The sequence below is a fragment of the Lissotriton helveticus genome (assembly GCF_964261635.1).
Source record: "Lissotriton helveticus chromosome 1_1 unlocalized genomic scaffold, aLisHel1.1 SUPER_1_unloc_63, whole genome shotgun sequence".
Taxonomy (NCBI): domain Eukaryota; kingdom Metazoa; phylum Chordata; class Amphibia; order Caudata; family Salamandridae; genus Lissotriton; species Lissotriton helveticus.
The window spans coordinates 914,000-933,142 of NW_027611707.1; the positions used below are offsets into that span (position 1 = coordinate 914,000).

At 49.4% G+C, this 19,143-nt stretch overlaps 1 protein-coding gene across 1 annotated transcript in view; it reads right to left on the minus strand.

Annotated features, from left to right (window-relative positions):
• The window catches only part of LOC144806331 (uncharacterized), a 438,966-nt gene that overhangs the window by 49,648 nt on the left and 370,175 nt on the right, over nt 1–19,143 (minus strand). Inside the window, exon 6 of the mRNA XM_078672719.1 lies at nt 13,153–13,203. The gene's annotated coding sequence lies outside the window, so the exon portion shown is untranslated. The remainder of the gene's footprint in view (nt 1–13,152; nt 13,204–19,143) is intronic.

Below are 19,143 nucleotides of genomic sequence, written 5' to 3' on the forward strand. Positions count from 1 at the left end.
TCTCACTACTGAAGCTCTTACCCAGTTGCTTCAGCCTTTGTCATCTCTCACATTGACTACACTGACTCTTTACTTTGGCATTCCGGCATATCAATCTAAAAGACTGCAACTAGTGCCGAACTAGGCTGCAAGATTAATCTATCGCCAGCCAAAAATGCAGTATGTCACCCCTCTTATGAAAAAGTTACATTGGCTTCTGGTAGTCGAACGCAGTGCATTCAAGTTGGGATGCCTCCTCTTTAAAGCGCTCCATGGCAACTGCCCAGTGTCTGTATCTACTCGGGTACAAAGATATATCCACACTCAGGATCTTAGGTCTTCCCATTTGAATCCCCTAGCTACTCCGTCCTTTAAACGCTAGAAATTAGGGGGACTAAGATTTGCGGTCCTGGCCCCTCAAATTTTGAGTTCTCTTCCTCAGGACATTAGATTGATGTTATCATATTATTATTATTTTATTATTTTATTTAGCGATTTATAGAGCGCCTGGTGACCCGGAGGCATCCCCGCGCTATGATACTTGTGGAGACCAGGGGGGGAAGGGGAGCTTATTTGGGGAGAAGGTGGCAGGGTTCCAGCCACAGGCAGCGGGGGAGTGAGTTCCATCCTGAGGATGCTTTTACTGCGAAGCGTCTACCGCCGGTGCGTGCCTTCCTGAATCTCGGGACATTGGCCAAACGCTCGTTATCCGAGCGCAGAAGTCTGGGGGCCTTGTATGGGGTGACCATGTCTCTCAGGATAGAAGGGCCAAGACCATTGAGGAGTTTGTGGGCGGTGCACAACGCCTTGAATTCTACCCTCTGACGCACTGGAAGCCAGTGTAGGGCCTTGAGCGCTGGTCTGGCAGAGGCTCTGGAGGGGAGGCTCATAAGGAGCCGGGCAGCCGCGTTTTGATTTCGCTGGAGTTTTGCCAGGGTAGATTCAGGGGCTCCAAGATAGACAGCGTTGCTGTAGTCTAGCCGAGCAAGGATCAGACCATGAACCAAGAGTTTCCTTGATAGGGGCGGGAGTAGTGGGAGGATCTTGCGGATGGAACGCATGAGTCCGAAGCAGGTGCCTGCTGTTTTGGCTGCCTGGGTCTTCATAGACAGCTCCGGTTCAAGCCAGACTCCCAAGGTCTTGATTTCTTGTTTCGGGGTGGGCACCTCGCCGAAAACGTCCGGCCAGACCGATGGGGGAATGGTGGTCCATTTCTTGCCCATGAGCATGACTTCGGTTTTCGATCCGTTGACGACCAGTTGCGTGTCGTCCGCGTAACTCACTATCTTGATTCCGAATGGGGTGACGACAGCCTCGAGAGGGGCCATGTATGCGTTAAACAAAGTGGGGCTTAGCGAAGACCCCTGGGGAACTCCGCTAGTGAGGGGAAGAGGGGCTGAGTGGGAATTGCCGTCCCATACCTGGAACGAGCGCCCTGATAGGAAAGATTATATCCAGGCGAGCGCGGTGCCCGCGAGTCCTGCCACGGCCAGCCGGTGGAGTAGGACACGGTGGCTCACCGTGTCAAAGGCTGCACTGAGGTCCAGGAGGATCACTGCCACTGACCCTCCTGAATCCAAAATGCACCTTGCCTCCTCGATGACAGCGAGGAGGGCGGTGTCTGTGCCGTGGCCCGGACGGAACCCAGTTTGGGACCGACGCAGAAGGTTGTTTGATTCAACAAACTTGGACAGTTGGGCATTGACCAGTTTCTCGGCTATTTTGCTGATGCTACGGAGAAGCGAGATTGGCCGATAATAGGCCAGGTCGGGGTCCAGTTGAGGTTTCTTAAGAAGAGCTTTGACTACAGCACTCTTCCAACTCGGAGGGACAGAGCCTTGGGATAGCGAGATGTTAATCAGCTCTGTGATGGTGGGCAAGATGGTAGGGGCAACTGCTTTCAGGAATCTGATGGGTGCGGGGTCAAGGGGGGAGCCGCTTTTCATCTTGGCCAGGGTTGTTCCTACTTCGTCCAATGATACTGCCCTAAAGGCGGTCAACTGTGGGTGCAGGATGTTTCCAGTATGGTTGGTAAGTGCATCATTGTCCGTGTGGTTAGGCAGACTGGGAGGAGGGAGGGAGACTAGGATACGGGCGATTTTGGAGTCAAAGTAGGTTGCCAGTTCATCACTTCTGTCCGGAGGGGGTATGTTGGAAGAGGCGGGCGCTGGTATTTTCAGGAGTTCTTTGGCGATGAGGTAGGATTCTCTCGCCGAGTTGGTGGAATTTTTTATTCTGGTGTCGTAGTAGGCGGCTTTAGTGAGCTTCAGGGTGGATTTATAGGTTCTCACCGACCTACGGTAGGCGTCCTTGCTAGCATGAAGCCAGTCGTTTCTCCATAGTCGCTCCGCTTTTTTGCACTCTTTGCGGAGAGTTCTGAGTTCCGGGCTATACCATGGGGCTGATCCTATTTTCCCGTTTTTATCCTCACGAGTTTTTATGGGGAGGATAGAGTCGAGGGAGGTGGAGATCCACTCCCTGAACTTTCTGTCCGCAGTGACAGGGTCAACCGGTGGACTAGGGGTTGTAGAGTTCAGGGCTCTGGCCCAGTCCTCGGCAGAGAGTCTGGACCATGCTCTATCCCTGGTATAGGTGGCGGGCTTGTGGGGTTTCTTGAGTGCCCCTGGTAAGCGGAGAGGGACCAAAAAATGGTCCGTCCACGGGAGGGGGAGGGACTCTTTGGCTTGTAGGGTGTGGATATTGGTAAACACAGGGTCTAGTAGATGACCCTTAATGTGTGTGGCTCCAGAGTTGGTAAGATGGAGGCCATAGGCCACCAGGTCTGAGATCAAATCGGCTGCCCCTGTGTCCAGGGGGTCGTCGAAATGGATGTTGAGGTCTCCTAGTATAGAGAAATTGGAGGTGGAATGGACCAGAGATGCTATTGATTCTAGGAGAGCGCTAGCAAACGGGCCAAAATGGCCAGGGGGGCGATATACTAGGAGGCCTGACAGCGTACTAGTCGGCGCTAGCTGGATGGTAAAATGCAGGCTTTCAGAGTCCAGGATGTGGGCATCGTTGGTTCTACGGGAAAAGTGATCCCGGTAGAGGATGGCCAGTCCGCCTCCTCTGCCAGATGGGCGTGGTTGGGACTGTAGCACACTCCATCTTGCTACAGTGTCTCAATACAGGAGGAATCAACGGGAGGGCACTTAGATGGCTTCAATCCTTTTTGATGGAAAGAGGCTTCCAGGTCAGACAGGGTGAATGCTACTCTAAGTTATTCCATCTCGACCAAGGGGTTCCCCAGGGCTCTGCCCTTAGCCCCACCCTGTTTAACCTATATGCATCTCCTGTCGCCACTATGGTGGAGAGATACGATATCCAACTTGTATCCTATGCTGACGACACGCAGCTGGCCATCTCCCTATCGCGAGCGCCCAGCATTGCAGTCGTCAAATTCAGTGCTGGCATGCAGGAGCTTGCCTCCTGGATGTCTAACAACTGCCTGAAGTTGAATGGCGCCAAGACTGAGGTGCTCGTGGTGGGAAGGAGTCCATCTGTGTGGTCTTCAGCATGGTGGCCAGACTGCTTGGGCCCTACACCTAGGCCAGCTCAACAGGCCAAAAATCTGGGGGTCTTGTTTGACTCCGAACTTTCGTTTAACCCCAGATCAATCGGGTAGTGGGAATGTGTTTTGGAGTACTCAAAACCCTGCGTAAGGTCCTTGATATGCTCCCTGTTGGAGACAGACAGACCCTCGTGCATGCCTTGGTAATATCAAGACTGGATTATGCTAATCTCCTGTACCTGGGTAGCACGGTCAGCAGTATTAACCGTCTCCAGGTGCTGCAGAATGCAGCAGCCAGACTGGTGCTAAGGCTCCCGCGACGTACCTCCTCTAAAGCGGCCTTAAAATCTCTACACTGGCTACCGATCTGTCAAAGGATCAAATACAAAGCCCTCTGTGTATGCCAACGTATCTTAGGAGGCAAAGCACCCGCCCCTTTGAACAGCCTTATTACCCCCTACAGACCAGAGCGGCTGCTCAGACCCTCTGACACTGGCTTGGTCACTGTCCCCAAAATCCGCAAAGCCCGTATGGGTGGAAGATCGTTCCGTTTTCTTGCTGCCAAGAATTGGAACGCACTGCCGATTGAACTACGCCTGGAACCCTCTGAGCCCAAATTCCGCAGAGCCCTCAAAACACATCTGTTCCGCCTAGCACTGCCCTAGCTCTTCTTCCTCTATTTTTCTCCCTTACGAAAGCAATTTTTAGCGCAGGGACACGCCGGTGAGCGTAACTAAGCGCTTTATAAAATTCCAAAATAAATAAAATATGGAAGCCCGGGGGAAGGGCTAAGACCACGTCCGAGTCCGAGTGGTCGGTGAGCCACGTTTCCGTAAGGAACAGAAGGTCCAGCTCGTGGTCTTCTATTAGGTGGTTAATGAGCAGAGCATGCATAGGGAGTGACCTGCAGTTCAGTGCGGCAAGTTTAAGGCCCGGGTGTGAGACGGGTGGAATGGTGAGTTGTAGCTGGACTGGGTGGCAGAGTGTACAGCTAGTAAATAGTCCGTCTAAGTCATGAACATATTTGCACGTGCTGTCGTTGGTGGGTCTGAGACTAAGGAGGTCTCGACGCGAGTATCTTACCCTAGTGGGAGCTGGCTACGGCATGGGTTCTGGCCCTGAGCCCGGCCGAGCGCGGACGGGCGCAGACGGGCTTGCCTTAGGCGCTCCCGCTGCGCTCGTCCGCTGCGCTTCCGGTGGCAACACATGATGTAGGTGGATGCGGGCGTGGCCTTAAAGGGGGCGTGGCCTCAGTCCTCGCCGAGGTGGCGTTTGTCAGGGAATTCATGGGCTACGAGTCAGCGCTTGCTCCGCTACTCGCTGTGCTCTTCGTGTGAATGAGTGCCCTGGCGCTTTGCTAGCACACGGTGAGTTTTAAAAAGAATTACACAGAAAGTGACAATTTCAATTATTAAGAGTTTAAAAGCTCCCGGCTTCCGCCTCAGGAGTGCGCGTGTATCAGACTCTGGCGCTTGTGTTCAGCGCTTAAGTACTGCGACAAGGGGGCGTGGCCTTAAAGGGGGCATGGCCTCAGTCCTCGCCGAGGTGGCGTTTGTCAGGGAATTCGTGGGCTACGAGTCCGCGCTTGGAAACTCTTAAAGACATGGCTCTTTCGCCAGACTTATGAATGAATCACTTAGTGGCAGGACTCCCTTGTCCGCAGCGCCATGAAACCTTGTGGTGTGCGCGCGCTTTAGAAGTATTTTTAACATAACATAACATTTAACATCGTCTAAATGGGACAACCTGGAAAGTCCATCTGCATTGGCAGATCTAGGTCTCTGTTTCACTTCAAAGCCTATTCCCTGTAGGGAGATGGACTACTTTAGCCATTTTGGATTTCCACCTTTCATTTGCATTAACCATCGGAGAGGCCTGTGGTCGGTTTGAACTAGGAAGTGAGATCCAAAGAGGTTTGACCTAAACTTCTCAAGGGACCAAACCACAGCAAAGGGGTCCATCTAAATGGCAGTTCAATGCCGCTCCCTGGGGATTAGCCTTCTACTGATGAAAGCCAGTGGCTGATCTTGACCTTGGGCATGTTTTTGGGATAGCACTGCTCCTATACCATGTTCAGAGGCATCAGTCTGCACAATGAATTGCAGAGCACATCGCTTCCTTCAGCGTGTCAAAAGCCTTTAGACAGCTCACAGTCCAGTTCACTATTTGTCGGCATTCTTTTGGAAGTTAGTTCTGTGAGGGGTGCCACAATGGTGCCATAATCCCTCACATGCCTCCTATAGTACGAGGGAAGCCAAGGAAGGCCATCACTTGAGTCTGGGTAGTTGGAGCCACCCAGTCCAGAATGGTCTAGATCTTGGGTTGTAAGGGTTGAACCTGGCCTCCACTCACAAGGTGACCCAAGTATGCAACCTTTCCCTGCTGTATCTGGCACTTGCATGCCTTGATAATGAGGCCGGCACTTCTCAGAGCCTCCAGTACTTTCCTAAGGTGGATCAGGTGATCCTGCCAGGTGGAGCTAAAGACAGCAATATTGTGTAGAAATGCTGCACTCAACGATTCCAATCCAGCAAGGGCTTAGTTCACCAACCTTTGAAAAGTGGCAGATGCATTTTTCAAACCAAAGGGCATTACAGTGAACTGATAATTCCCATCTAGGGTTAAAAATTCAGATATTTATTTAGCTCCTGGAGTCGTCAGACCTATAAGCCAGTACTCTGATGTGAGATCGAACATACTCAGATACTTGACTGCTCCCAACCTGTCAATAAGTTCATCTGCCCATGAAGTTTGGAATGCATCTCTTTTGGTCACAGCATTCAGGTCCCAATAGTCCACACAAAACCTCATTTCTTTCTTACCCTCCTGGCTATGAGGCTTGGGGATTAAGACAACTGGGCAGGTCCAGGGGCTCTCGGAAGGCTTTAGAACTCCCAATTTCAGCATCATGCTTACTTCAGCTTTGATGCTCTCTTTCACATGTTCAGTCTGCCTGTATATTTTATTCTCGAAAGGTAGTCTTTCATCAGCATCTACAGCATGGATACACCAGCTAATCCGGCGAGAGGTCAAAAAGAAGAGCTCAGGAAAGTGATTTAGGACTTGCCTGGCATCAGTCTCCTGATGGGCAGGTAGGGTGTCTGACAAGACCGCACCTTCCACTGCCTCACCTTTTGGATTGCTGTACAGGTCAGGGACAGGTTCGCTCTTTGCTTCCTGGTTCTCATCTGTAACCATGAGCAAGGTCACATCTGCCATGTCATAGTAGGGTGTGAGGCAGTTGACATGGACGACCCTCTTATGATTCCTGTCAGAGCCATGGTCTACCAGGTAGATGACCGCCACTATTCTTTTTAGGATAGGGTAGGGTCCACTCCACTTACCTAGCAGAGCCCTAGGAGCCACAGGTCCCAAAACCCACACCATCTGCCCAGCTGGAACTCAACCATAGCAGCCTTTTAGCCTTACCAGAGCTTCTGGAGCTCTAGGCTGTCCTCAATGTTTTTGCATGCTTTTTGCATGTACTCATACATCCTGGAGCAAAAGCCAAGCACAGAGTCCACTATATCTTGCTAAGGTTCAACAAGAGATTTCTCCAATCCCTCCTTCACACAGCACAGTGGTCCAGACAGGAAACCCAAACAGAAGCTAAAATAAGGAGGACCCCACTGCCTTCTATAGTCCTTCCCAATAGGCAAAAAGCAGGCATGGAAGTAAGACATCCCATCTTCTTTTGAGTTTTTCAGGAAGTCCACCGATCATGGCCTTCATGGTCTTGTTAAATCGTTCAACACGGCCATTACACATAGCAGAGTGGGAACTTATGCAGCGGGGGATCGGAGGTCCCACATTTGGACCCCTAATATTATGCCGTTCAATTGCAACACGCAGCTCAATGGCTCAACACAGACCCTAGTTGGGAAATGCGGCTCTTAGCGGGAATGGTGGACGCTGGTTGTCTGCCACAGCTGTTAATGGAGGAATCAGGTACACCGAGAGATACTCCATATATTGTGCGACAGACGGACAGAGTATGGCAATGGTTTGTAGTGAGAGTACTTAAGCGCGCACCATTCCATAGGGAGCTCCCAATCTGGATATTAAAACCAATCAGGCAGATGGCACTCAGTATGTCCTTCCAGGCATGGAGGGAGGGGGATGCGAGCAATAGGGTGAATTGTACCCAGATGAGACTTATCGCCTTTAACATGCCCGCAAAGAGTTTGGTCTAAGCCAGGGGCAATTTTAACAACATGTGGTGCTTGGCAGACACAACTAAGCACACCTGGCCATGCCATCCGACAGCTCTGCCGCATACTCAAACCCTTGAGATACTGCTAACCTATGGAGCGTATAGACACCTAAATATGCATCTTTACAGAACAATGTGATCAAGTACAGTAGGCCCTACACACGGGCCTTATATTCCAATGGAAGATCAAGACTGGCAGCGGGCCTATGAACTAATACGCATGGTTTCTAGTAATGCCCATTTTCGACTGATACATTATAATTTTCTGCAAAGAACCTACTTAACGCCACAACAACTTCATCGAATGGTCGGGTCTTGCCCAGATATATGCCTGCGCTGCAACACTGTGGGGGCTGATTTCTTACATTAACCATGGTCCTGCGATGAAATACACTCCTTCTCGCAACTAGCTGTCGAAGAAATGGTTCATGCCACATAACTAAGTATTGAGCTGACACCCAAATACTGTTTATTAGGCCTCTTTAGATGCCAGAAGGGCGCAAGATAACCTATACATTTGGTCAGTCGCCTATGGAACTGGCATGAGGTAGAATTGTAATCACATGGCTGCCCCAGCATGCCCCAACGATTGCGCTCTGTCATAGAGATGGGCCTCTTCTTCTATGGCAGACGATCCTATCTCTTCAGATTCTTCCCCGAAGATATCCAGAGTGAGTTGAATGCTTTGACGCTGCCGCTCTCGTCATCAAGCCTGGTGATCGGGTAGAGTCGTCTTGGACCAAAACGACTTACAAGCGACGCAGGCTTCCTCCTTGTGCTCCGGAGAGAGGCACAGGTTACAAACTTGATGTACGTCGGTGCGAGGGTACTTGGCGTGGCACCCAGGACAGAAATAGAATGAAGTCCATTCCATTTGCAGATGCCTGGCCCAAAGCAGCAAGGCCCAAAGGTTGCCCGCATGGTTTTCTATTGAAAATGGAGAGTTTGTCGATCTATTTGAAACGCGGAGAACAGGGAAACGGGTACTGAAACAATACTGTTGAGGGGAGAGTGGACTGCGGGGAACCCAAAGAGAGGTTTTGGAGCCCAGCAATACACATCCGAACCCGTTTGGGGTAAAAAACAATCTAACAGTGGAGTCGATGCCCATGCGCACTATCACCGAAAGGTGGAGTCAGCTTACCTCGTGACTGGAAAGACTTCTTCAAAGAAAAACAACTTGCAAACATCCGGACCCAACACAAGATGGCAGGAGTATGCAAAGCATGTGCATCTACAGCATACATGCTTCGAAAAGAGGATTATTGGCCCCAAATCCCTGCCGTGGTATCTTGTCATGTTGTGGATGAGTGTGCCATTAGATGTGATGTGGCAGGCTATAGTGCTTGGTATGATTTGGTCTTTTTGACATGGTGGAGTGCTGAATAGTTAGGCAATTTTTGATTTTCTTTGTTTTTGGGATTGTGTGAGTGCGATACCTACTGTATGATGTAAATAAATTACGTTGCTAATATACTATGTGGGGTGAGTGTTATTTAGGGCCGAAGCCTTGCTGATTATATGCAGAATAACAGGTCTGGGAGGTCACTATTGACTAGGGCAGGTTAGCCGCTGCACAGGCCTTGGTCATTGATCCTATTGAGGATAAAATGTGACGGGCCACTGGTGACTGGAGCTGGCTAGCAACAACGCTAGCCTCTGTTATTCATTACAAGCAGGGTAACAATACATGTCAATATTGACTGGAACTGGTTGGCAGTAGAGTTAACCTCTGGTTTTGAATATTTGCAGGATGTAAGGTACAGGGGTCACTACTGACTGGAGTTACTTAGCAGGATAATAGGTCTCGGGGAGACAATACTGACTGAAGCTGGTTAGTATGATCACTAGTCCCAAGGTGCTACTAATGACTCAAGTTGGCTAGAATGATAACATGTCCCAGGGGCCAGTACTAACAGGAGCTGGCTAGTAGGCTTACATACAGGTCCAAGGGGCCACTACTGACTGGAGCTAGCTAAAAAAGAACAGGCCCAAGGGTGGTGGGGTGCGAGTGGCACCAGTGACCGGAGTTGGCTAGCATCATTGACGACCTTTGGTATTGATTAAATGCAGGATTCCAGGTCACAGGAGGCACGGCTGAATACAGCTGGATAGCAGCAGTGGTGGCCTCTAGGAAGAAGGAATTGAGAAAGCATAACTGGATATACTGGTTTCTTTAACACCGATAATTGGTTACAGGTGAATGCCACAACGTGCATTGATATATTACATTACCAAATTACAATATTCTTATATTAATTTGATGTGTCTGTTCGCCTTAATATGCCTGCAAAGTTATATGATTCTATTAGGGCCCGGAACCATTTTATTTAGTGATGTCCATCTCCACACTTTCCTGCATCTTGTAGTAAATTGAATATTGACAAACAGAAGTGTTATTTCCAGAAACAGTGAGTTCTGCAGCTTGTCTGTGTATCTTTGATCTGCAACTCAGTGACTCCTCACATTCCTCTCGAGAGAAGATCCTGCCTCCTACTCATTAGTGTTGTTTCAGTAACTGTTTCTATCACGTGTTCATGTTTCATTGACTTGTATTAGGAGAAAAGTGTATAAAAATACAAGGGGAGCATTAGCATTATATACTCCAACTTGCTTTAGGGTGGATGCTCTCGTCCATTGCAAAGACAATTGTCACTTGTTAGTTTGCTTGGCCTTTTGCTATTTTTGCATTAAATGTATGATAGATTTGTTGGCCTCCCGGTGTGTTGTGTTTTATTTTACATTTCATACGAGATGACGAGGAAAATGACAGTCCAGTATACACATTCTTCATATAAATCAACTCACAGTATACTGTTCTAGAGGTTAAGCCCCACAGACATTATCTCTAACTGAACGCAGACACCCTAGGAAGCATGTGCTTTTCAAACCAATTCCCCTCTGATGCGGCGTTCTCACTATTGGACAAGTCAATATGCCCTGAATTTTAGGAGGGTGGAGGTTCTTTAATTTCGACTCCATTTTACATTCAACTTCATTTTGTGTTGCCTTTACAAAGGCTGCATGATTCACGAAGTGTCTCTGCCCTTTGGACTGCAACATGTTGAAAATGCCCTCCGTCCTTGTCTTGAAACCCATCTCAGACACCAGCCGACCTAAACTAATCCTTGTCTGGACCACCTAATTCCTGTATCAACTATCTGTTAGCCTTTAGTATTCTTCTCTTGTCGTATCTCATCTTTTGGCCTTCGCTATTCTCTCCCTGTGTTTTCCTATTACACAACCTTTCTTTTGAAGCATACAGACATGTCTGCCATTACTGATTGACCTATAGGTGCTGTCATTGATTGACTCATGGGGTTGGGCAAAAAGGGGGACGTTCTGGTTACATGATGCCTTGTTTTGAATGTTTTCCTATTGGCTAATATTTGGCAGATCTTGCATGTCCATGTTAGGCATTTTTGCATGCTTGTATGAGCTAGGACTGCCCCTTACTTTTATGCTGAGTTTGTAACCCTAAGCATATATAATGCCTCTTTTTTCTGTACTCCTCAGACTGCCTCATTCAGTTGCTAAGGTTTCTGTGTGACGTAGTCTCACTTATTTGAGTTTAATAAAGATGTTCTTTTTATATTTGAGCTTCTATGTCAGATTCTTCTTTGTATTAGTGAGACCCCTGAGAATGAAGTTTGATTTCTTCAATGTTACCGTATCTAGTGCACTCTGTTAGACAGCGCTCACCTGTAGTAGTAATATGGTACTAGGCACCTTATCACCTATGCACAGTGCAGGGCTTTGTGTTACAGACCTCCTTACGCTGTGGAGAAGATTAGGTCACATTTACTAATTTTCCCATATTTGGTCCTGATGAAATGCCACCTGATTGCTTCATGACTACACAAGGCATGAAAAAAGTTGACCTGAAGTATAGACCCCAGCTTACCAGCAGGTCCATAGGTGATCGATACTTTCACACAGTGATAGGGGCATTAATTCCTCAATTTCTCTGCCACTGTTTTTAATCTCAACATGGGCCAGGAAGATCACATTAACTATATTGTGGCAACTGGCCGATAGTTGATCTTATATTCATACTTTCACTAATCTCACATCTGATGAAACAACATCCTCTGTCCTACTATGCTCATCCGGCGTACTTAATAAAAGATCTCCGACAAAGTGCCCTCTTGTGGTGCCCGCCAGGCATTGTAGCGCCGGGCTGGTGAGGAGTATAGCCCAATAATGAAGCATGTCACCTTCAGGTGAGTGAACGCAACTTGTCTTAAAAGCACATGTTTCCTAGGGCTGTTGACCAGCTATCAGGGCAAATGAGCCTGCAGCAAAGCCTCGCTGGCTTGGTTCCACACCGGACCAGGCAAGGGGGTCATCTCCATACTCCTCTGAGTCAGCAAGCACTCTGGTCGAGCCAGTCCTAACCCCACATGGATGTTCCCCATCACAACTATTTTAATGGTACTAAATTATGTTTCTGCCAAATGTATGACTCAAAAAGTGAAAGGTTTTACTATGAAGTGCTGAAAGAAAAATCAAGAAGATTTTCAATATTTCTGAGTCTGCCACAGTACACAGGAGCAGTATTTCTCTACAGCAGCAAATCATGTATGTGCCCTGTAGAAAGCATGTTTGAATGAAACATGGAAGGCATTGCAGCCAAAGATATGTGCAACATCATATAGTGCAAGATAACTTGTGTTATTATTCCAGCAGAACTAAATGCCATTCCTAATGTGTATGTCAATTTAAAGACAGTGCCAGGAAATGTATGGTCAGTGTTGTTCTTCTGCCTTTTAAAAGACTAACTCCATTAATGTGCCAGGAAATAAAACACTTTGAGAAATCCTACTCTATGGAAGGGTGCCTCCTGCCACTATATTGCAGGTTACTTCCAACATAATCTAATTTATACATACATACTCCAGGGTGCTGCCATCTATCGGGTCTGCACACAGCAGTCTTGAGACACTCAGGAAGGAGGTAAGCTCTTCATTTCATCTTAAGCCCTTAGGTTACATTCACAGCCTGATGGGTCCGGAGAACTTTATCCTCGCTCTAACTGTGCCGAGCAGATAGACGTAGCCCTTCATAGGCTGTGTTGTGTGTTGGGTGATGCCTGGCATCATATTATCGTTGGCGGGAGGATGAAGCTCTGATAGGAGCTACTACAAGAAGAGCAGAGAAACAGGACCACAGGTCGCCACAGGGCGAAAACTGCCCAGAAGCTGAAGAAAGAACTCTGGAACAGCAAACCTCCTACACCCTGGAGATTCTCCAGGGTAAGAAAATTATGGTAATGAAATGCAAACTGCAGCATTAAGGTCACACACTACAACATCATTCCCTTTAAACCAAAGGTATCAGCCTACAAGAAAAAACTAAACAAAAAGCATCACAACTTGAAAATGCATTTCCAAATGCTGCAAAAGAGGAACAGTTAATACAAATGAAAAACATTAATCTTTGTTCGTACCTTAGTAATGTGCTTACTTCTGGGCTTCACTCCATCTGCAGCAATAACGCTCTGAAAGGAGAAATTACTGCTATGAGTCTCAGAGTCTTCAGTGTTACTGGTCTCAGTCACGAAGACTGCGGTGTCGGAAGATAACTTTCTCTTATTTGGCTTTATAGTTCCACCAGCCACGCCGCCGCTTTTAGCAGACACGCTACTGTCGGCAGCATCACAACTTCAGGCAGACCAGCAATGCGGAACTCACCACTCGCATTGGATGAATATTCAACAAGCACGGTCTCGGCTTACCAAGCAGCACAAAAGTATCGGGTCTCATAACCATACCCAGAGCCACAGCTAGCTCTGCCGACACTTGAGCACACCCAAACACCTCAGCACTTAAGCACCAGTCCCAGGGGAGACCATCTGTGAAGTCCTTGTGAACTTGCACCACTCCTGGGTCAGCACAAACAGCATCATGGACAGCGTCTAACACCGCTGCCACAAACATTCATGAACATCCAAATCCTCGTCACCCAAACTACCCAAAAGTGGCTTTCTAGATAAGCAGCCAGCCCTGTAGTGTCTGTCTCTGTGCACTACTTTGATGCCAAAGTTGTAATTTTAAAAACAGCCTTCGTTACATTACAGGGGCCTGACTGACACCATTATTGGGCATTCTGCAGATTAAAACATCATCCTCTTAACTTGCAATATTGTCCATGTTTCGCCAAACACTGGCAGCATGGAAGAATGGCAACAACTGTTGTCGCACTTTAGTTTGATTTTTAAAGTCACGCCCCAATGTGCGTATTCGCGCTAAGCATTGTGGTTTGTGCAGTTCAGCCTTATCACAACCATAATGAATGCCGCTTATACTTCCCAAAATTCAATTGATAAAAAAGTTAATTAAGCAGCTTTTGTAGGTGATGTTAAGCTCTGCATTATTTTTCGCCTCACCCCAAACGGACACTCCGTTCCACACGCACCTTTGAGGTTTCTAGGCGCGGACCGCATGTTTGCAGTGGGACGCCTTCCTGGCCGGAGCAGGCCATATATATTCCATATGAAGGTGCTAGAAAGTGAAGGAGCCACACACGACGTCGGTTTTCCTTTTATTAGGCAGACTGCAGATTAAAACACCATCCTCTTAGCTTGCAATATTGCCCATGTTTCGCCAAACGCATTTCGGGTAAGTACCCTTGACCTCTGTGTGTGCTGCTGTCTGCCATTAAAAGGTTAAATTGGAAGATTGGGCTCTTATCGCCCATTAGCACTCCTCAACACTGACTACAAAGTTTTTGCATCACTATTGGCAAGGCGTCTATCTCCCGTAGTGAAAACATTGGTACACTCTGACCAAAACGGGTATGTTCCAGCCCGGTGCACTTCTCTTAATATTCATAATGTTTTAGAATACAGCATTATGCAACGCATAGTTGGCCTAGGTCGGGTTGCTTAGTTCTTGACCTGGAGAAAGCCTTTGACTCTCTGGAATGGCCTTATCTGGCAGCAGTCTTAGGCACATTTGAACTGGGAGATCACTTTTTAAATATGGTTTGCCTATTGTATCAGCGCCCCACTGTCCGAGTCCGCACCTGTAGGTTGATCTCGGACCCAATCAGGGTGAGACGTGGGACACGCCAGGGCTGTCCCTTGTTCCCGTTGCTATTCTCCCTAGCAATGGAGCCACTGGTGATGATGCTCCGAGGAGATGGGGAGGCATGAGGCATTCCGTTAGGGGATGGGCTACATACTATTTCCCTGTGCGCGGATGACCTATTATTATATCTTCGGAATATCACTGCGATCCCGACGTCCATTGCAGATATACTGAGAGCTTTTGAGGAAATGTCTGGACTCCGGGTTAACTGGACCAAGTCGGAGATGTATCCCTTCAGCGCTGCCACAGCAGAGGAAGCTGTGATCTTACATGGCTCACCTCTCACATGGTACCCCACCACGTTTAGATACCTTGGGATCTTTGTATATCGGATGCCTGACGACCTGTTTGAGGGTAACCTGATGAGAGCAATCTCGGCACTCTGGGCTCAGGTGCGCTTCTGGAAGACACTTCCCCTAAACGTTATGAGTCGTAATGCGCTGTTGAAAATTATTGTGTTGCCTAAGCTGCTGTATTATTTTTCAAATCTCCCGCTCTATGTTCCGCCCAAGCTATCGAGAGTTAGAATAGCTCCTCCGGGATTTCATATGGAATAACGGGAGGCCACGAGTGGCTCTGTGTAAATTGCACGCTCACACTGGTTGGGGAGGACTGGCTGTCCCTAATATGGAACTGTATTATTTGGCTGCCCAACTCCAATGGGCAACAAAATGGCTTGCTGGTCAGAATCTGGAGGACACGGCGGCCATGGCACGGCCCTGGACCCACTCTCAGATCTGCCATCTGTTTCACCCCGTTGCGAAACTTCCAAGGCCAAAACAACTACATCTCGGATTGGCAATACAATGTTATAGGAGAAGCTTATATATCACCCATGCGACCCTCCCATATGCCCCTATATTTCCGCTGCTCGGTACGCGACGTGGCAGGCTGGGTACATCAGAAACAGCTCTGATGATCTGGCACGCTGCGGGTTTGACCACGCTGGGTGATCTTTACAGCGACGGTGGGCTATTGCCGTTTGCGACACTAGCTGAAGACGCTGAGTTGCCGGCAGGTCAATTCCTTTTACACGCCTCCATTCCGAAAGCACTATCAGCTGTCTGGGGGGACTTAACGGTGGCACCACAGACACACTTGCTACTTCAATACCTGCATGTAATGGGGGAAGGCTCCCATGTGGTGCACTGGTTAGTGGAAGCGCTCCTCATGCACACACTCAAGCCCATGTTGCGACTTTGTGTTAGTTGGGAAACAGATCGAGGTCGGCCATGGACTGATAAGGAATGGGATGCTGGGTTAGCAAGCTCCAGACACATACCAAGAAACTCAAGATTCAAACTTATACAGATGTTTATCTTCCAGAGGGCGTATCTCTCGCCTGATAAGATAAATAGATATTGCCACATTGCCACCTCTGCATGCCCACGCTGATAACAACCAGACGCGGATTTACTACACATGCTTTGGGCCTGCCCATCCCTGCAGCAATATTGACGGGGGTAGTTACTACACTAGCCTTATGCACAGGCACGCCCTTACCGCTGTCTTGGGAGATTTGCCTTTTAGGACTCTATGCCAGATCAAAACACAATAAAATCACCTAGAGATTCTGGGATCTGGGTTTAATCACGGCAAAACGACTAATAACCAAAAAATGGAAACATGCAGAGCCACCAGAGATGGTTAACTGGAAAAGTTCACTTGTAACATGGGCACAGGTGGAGAGCACGGCGCTACACAGGGAGGAAACGGCAGGGCTTTGTAAATACCCTATAGCGCAGGACTGGGACTCTATGCTAGCTGCCCTTCGAAGTGGTGCCACGGTGAACGATGAAGGTGTGCAACCTTTTGATCTGCAATAGACATGATAGTACCCAGTGTCATGATTACAGGACGATGTTGTGCCCAGACATGCAGACCCTTGACCTGTCCACAGGTAGGTTGCCCCCCCAGCCGCCACACAGACCTCCAGTGACACTGTAGCCTGCTGTAGCCTGCTCCCGCTGCCTGTTGCTGCGTGAGCCCTTGCCAACTGCATCTCGCTTTTTCCCCTGTACTGATGTGTTGTGTCCTTGAGCCCCGTTTCCTCGTTTTGCTTCTGTGCCCTGTGCCCCCTTCCCTTCATTTTTGCTTTCTGTGCCCTTGAGCCCCCACTTTCCTTGTTTTTTGCTTCTGTGTCCTGTGCCCCCTTCCCTTCGTTTTTGCTTTCTGTGCCCTTGAGCCCCCTTCCCCGTTTTTTGCTTCTGTGCCCTTTCTCCCCCCACCTCCCTCTGTGCTATTTTCCCGCCGCTGTGCCCCTGCGGCCCGCCCCGCTGTTCCCATTCGCCACCCCGCTCCCGCCTCTCAGCTGCTCCTCCCTCCCACAGCCCCTCATATGGAGGCCGTGCAGCGGGCGCGCCGCCGGCACACCAAAGGCGCGCCTAAAGCAAGCCCATCTGCCCCTGTCCGCGCCTGGACCGCGTCCAACGCGAGGACCCCTGGCCCCGGACGGAGCAGAGGACCTCGACTAAGATTCGACACCGCCGCCCTCAATGCACTCAACATCGGACGACCACCCGCCTGCTACCAAGCCACCCCGAAGCGAACACACAGAACCTTCACCTGTCAAGCCTGAAAATTCACCTGCCTCCGAACCTGCAGACCACCGCCCGGACCTAACATCAACAACAACCCCCTCAAGTGCATCCTCCTCAACACCCGCTCCGTCCACAAGCACGTCATCGAACTCTGGGACCTCCTCCACACAACAGCACCAGACGTCGCCTTCCTCACAGAAACCTGGATGAACGCTTCCTCGGCCCCCGACATCGCCATAGCCATCCCGGACGGCTACAAGATCACCCGGAAGGACCGCATCAAGCAAACCGGAGGAGGAATCGCCATCATCTACAAAAACACCATCAACATCACGACCAACGCCGAAGACACACTCCCTGCATCCGAACACCTACACTTCCAGATTCACACCGACCTCAAGACCACCCTCAGAGAAAAGCTCATCTACAGACCCCTGGGCCCACGCACACAATTCAGCGAAACCATCGCCGACTTCGTCACCCCGCAAGCCCTAGCCTCACCAGAATACATCCTCTTAGGGGACCTGAACTTCCACCTGGAGAAAAAAGACGACAACAACACCACCACCCTGCTCGACAACCTTGCCAACCTCGGACTCAAACTACTGGTGAACACCCCCACCCACCTCGCTAGCCACATGCTTGACCCCATCTTCTCCGCCAGCAACCACGGTCTCCTTCAGCCAATCCACCGGACTACACTGGACCGACCACCGATGCATCCACTTCACCTTCAAAAAGACTACATCCCACCACCGCATGCAACAAATCCCCAGCAGATGCTGGAGCAAAATCACCACAGACCAGCTACTCGCATCACTGAAACAGAACCCGCCAACCGACACCGCCGACATCAACTTCGCTGCCCACTACCTCTGACAGTGGATTACCAAATGCGCCAATGACCTCGCTCCACTGAAGAACCACCCAGGCAAAACCGGAAACAGGAAAACCCCGTGGTTCACAGATGCCCTCAAAGACTCAAAGAAATCCTGCCGCACCCTCGAAAAAACCTGGCGCCGAGAACGGACAACAGAAAACATGACAGCCCTCAAGAACGCCACTAGCGAACACCACCAGCTGATCCGTACCACCAAAAAGACATCGTTCAAAGAGCGGCTGGACAACAACACCCACAACAGCAAGGAACTCTTCAACATCGTCAAAGTGCTTTCCAACCCCAGCGCCAGCAACAACGACATCACACCATCGCAAGACCTCTGCAACTCCCTCGCAACGTTCTTCCACCGGAATATCGTAAATATACACAACAGCTTCGGACCCCACATTCCACCTCCAGTCACCGAACCAACAACCCCCACCAACACCCTCAGCGCCTGGATCCCCACCAGCACCGAAGACACCACCAACGTCATGAACTCCATCCACTCCGGCTCCCCCTCTGACCCATGCCCCCACCATATCTTCAACAAACCCGACACCATCATCGCACCCCTTCTCTGGAACAAATCCTTCACGTCAGCCACCTTCCCTGAGAGCTGGAAGCATGCAGAAATCAACGCCCTCCTAAAGAAACCTACAGCAGACCCCATAGACCTCAAGAACTTCCGCCCCATCTCTCTTCTTCCCTTCCCGGCTAAAGTCACCGAGAAGACCGTCAACAAACAGCTGACTGCGTTCCTCGAGGCAAACAACTCGCTCGACCCATCCCAGTCCGGATTTTGAGCCAACCACAGCACCGAGACCGCCCTCAACGCAGCCACAGACGACATCAGGACCGTGATGGACAAAGGAGAAACAACCGCTCTCATCCTCCTAGACCTCTCGGCAGCCTTCGACACCGTCTGC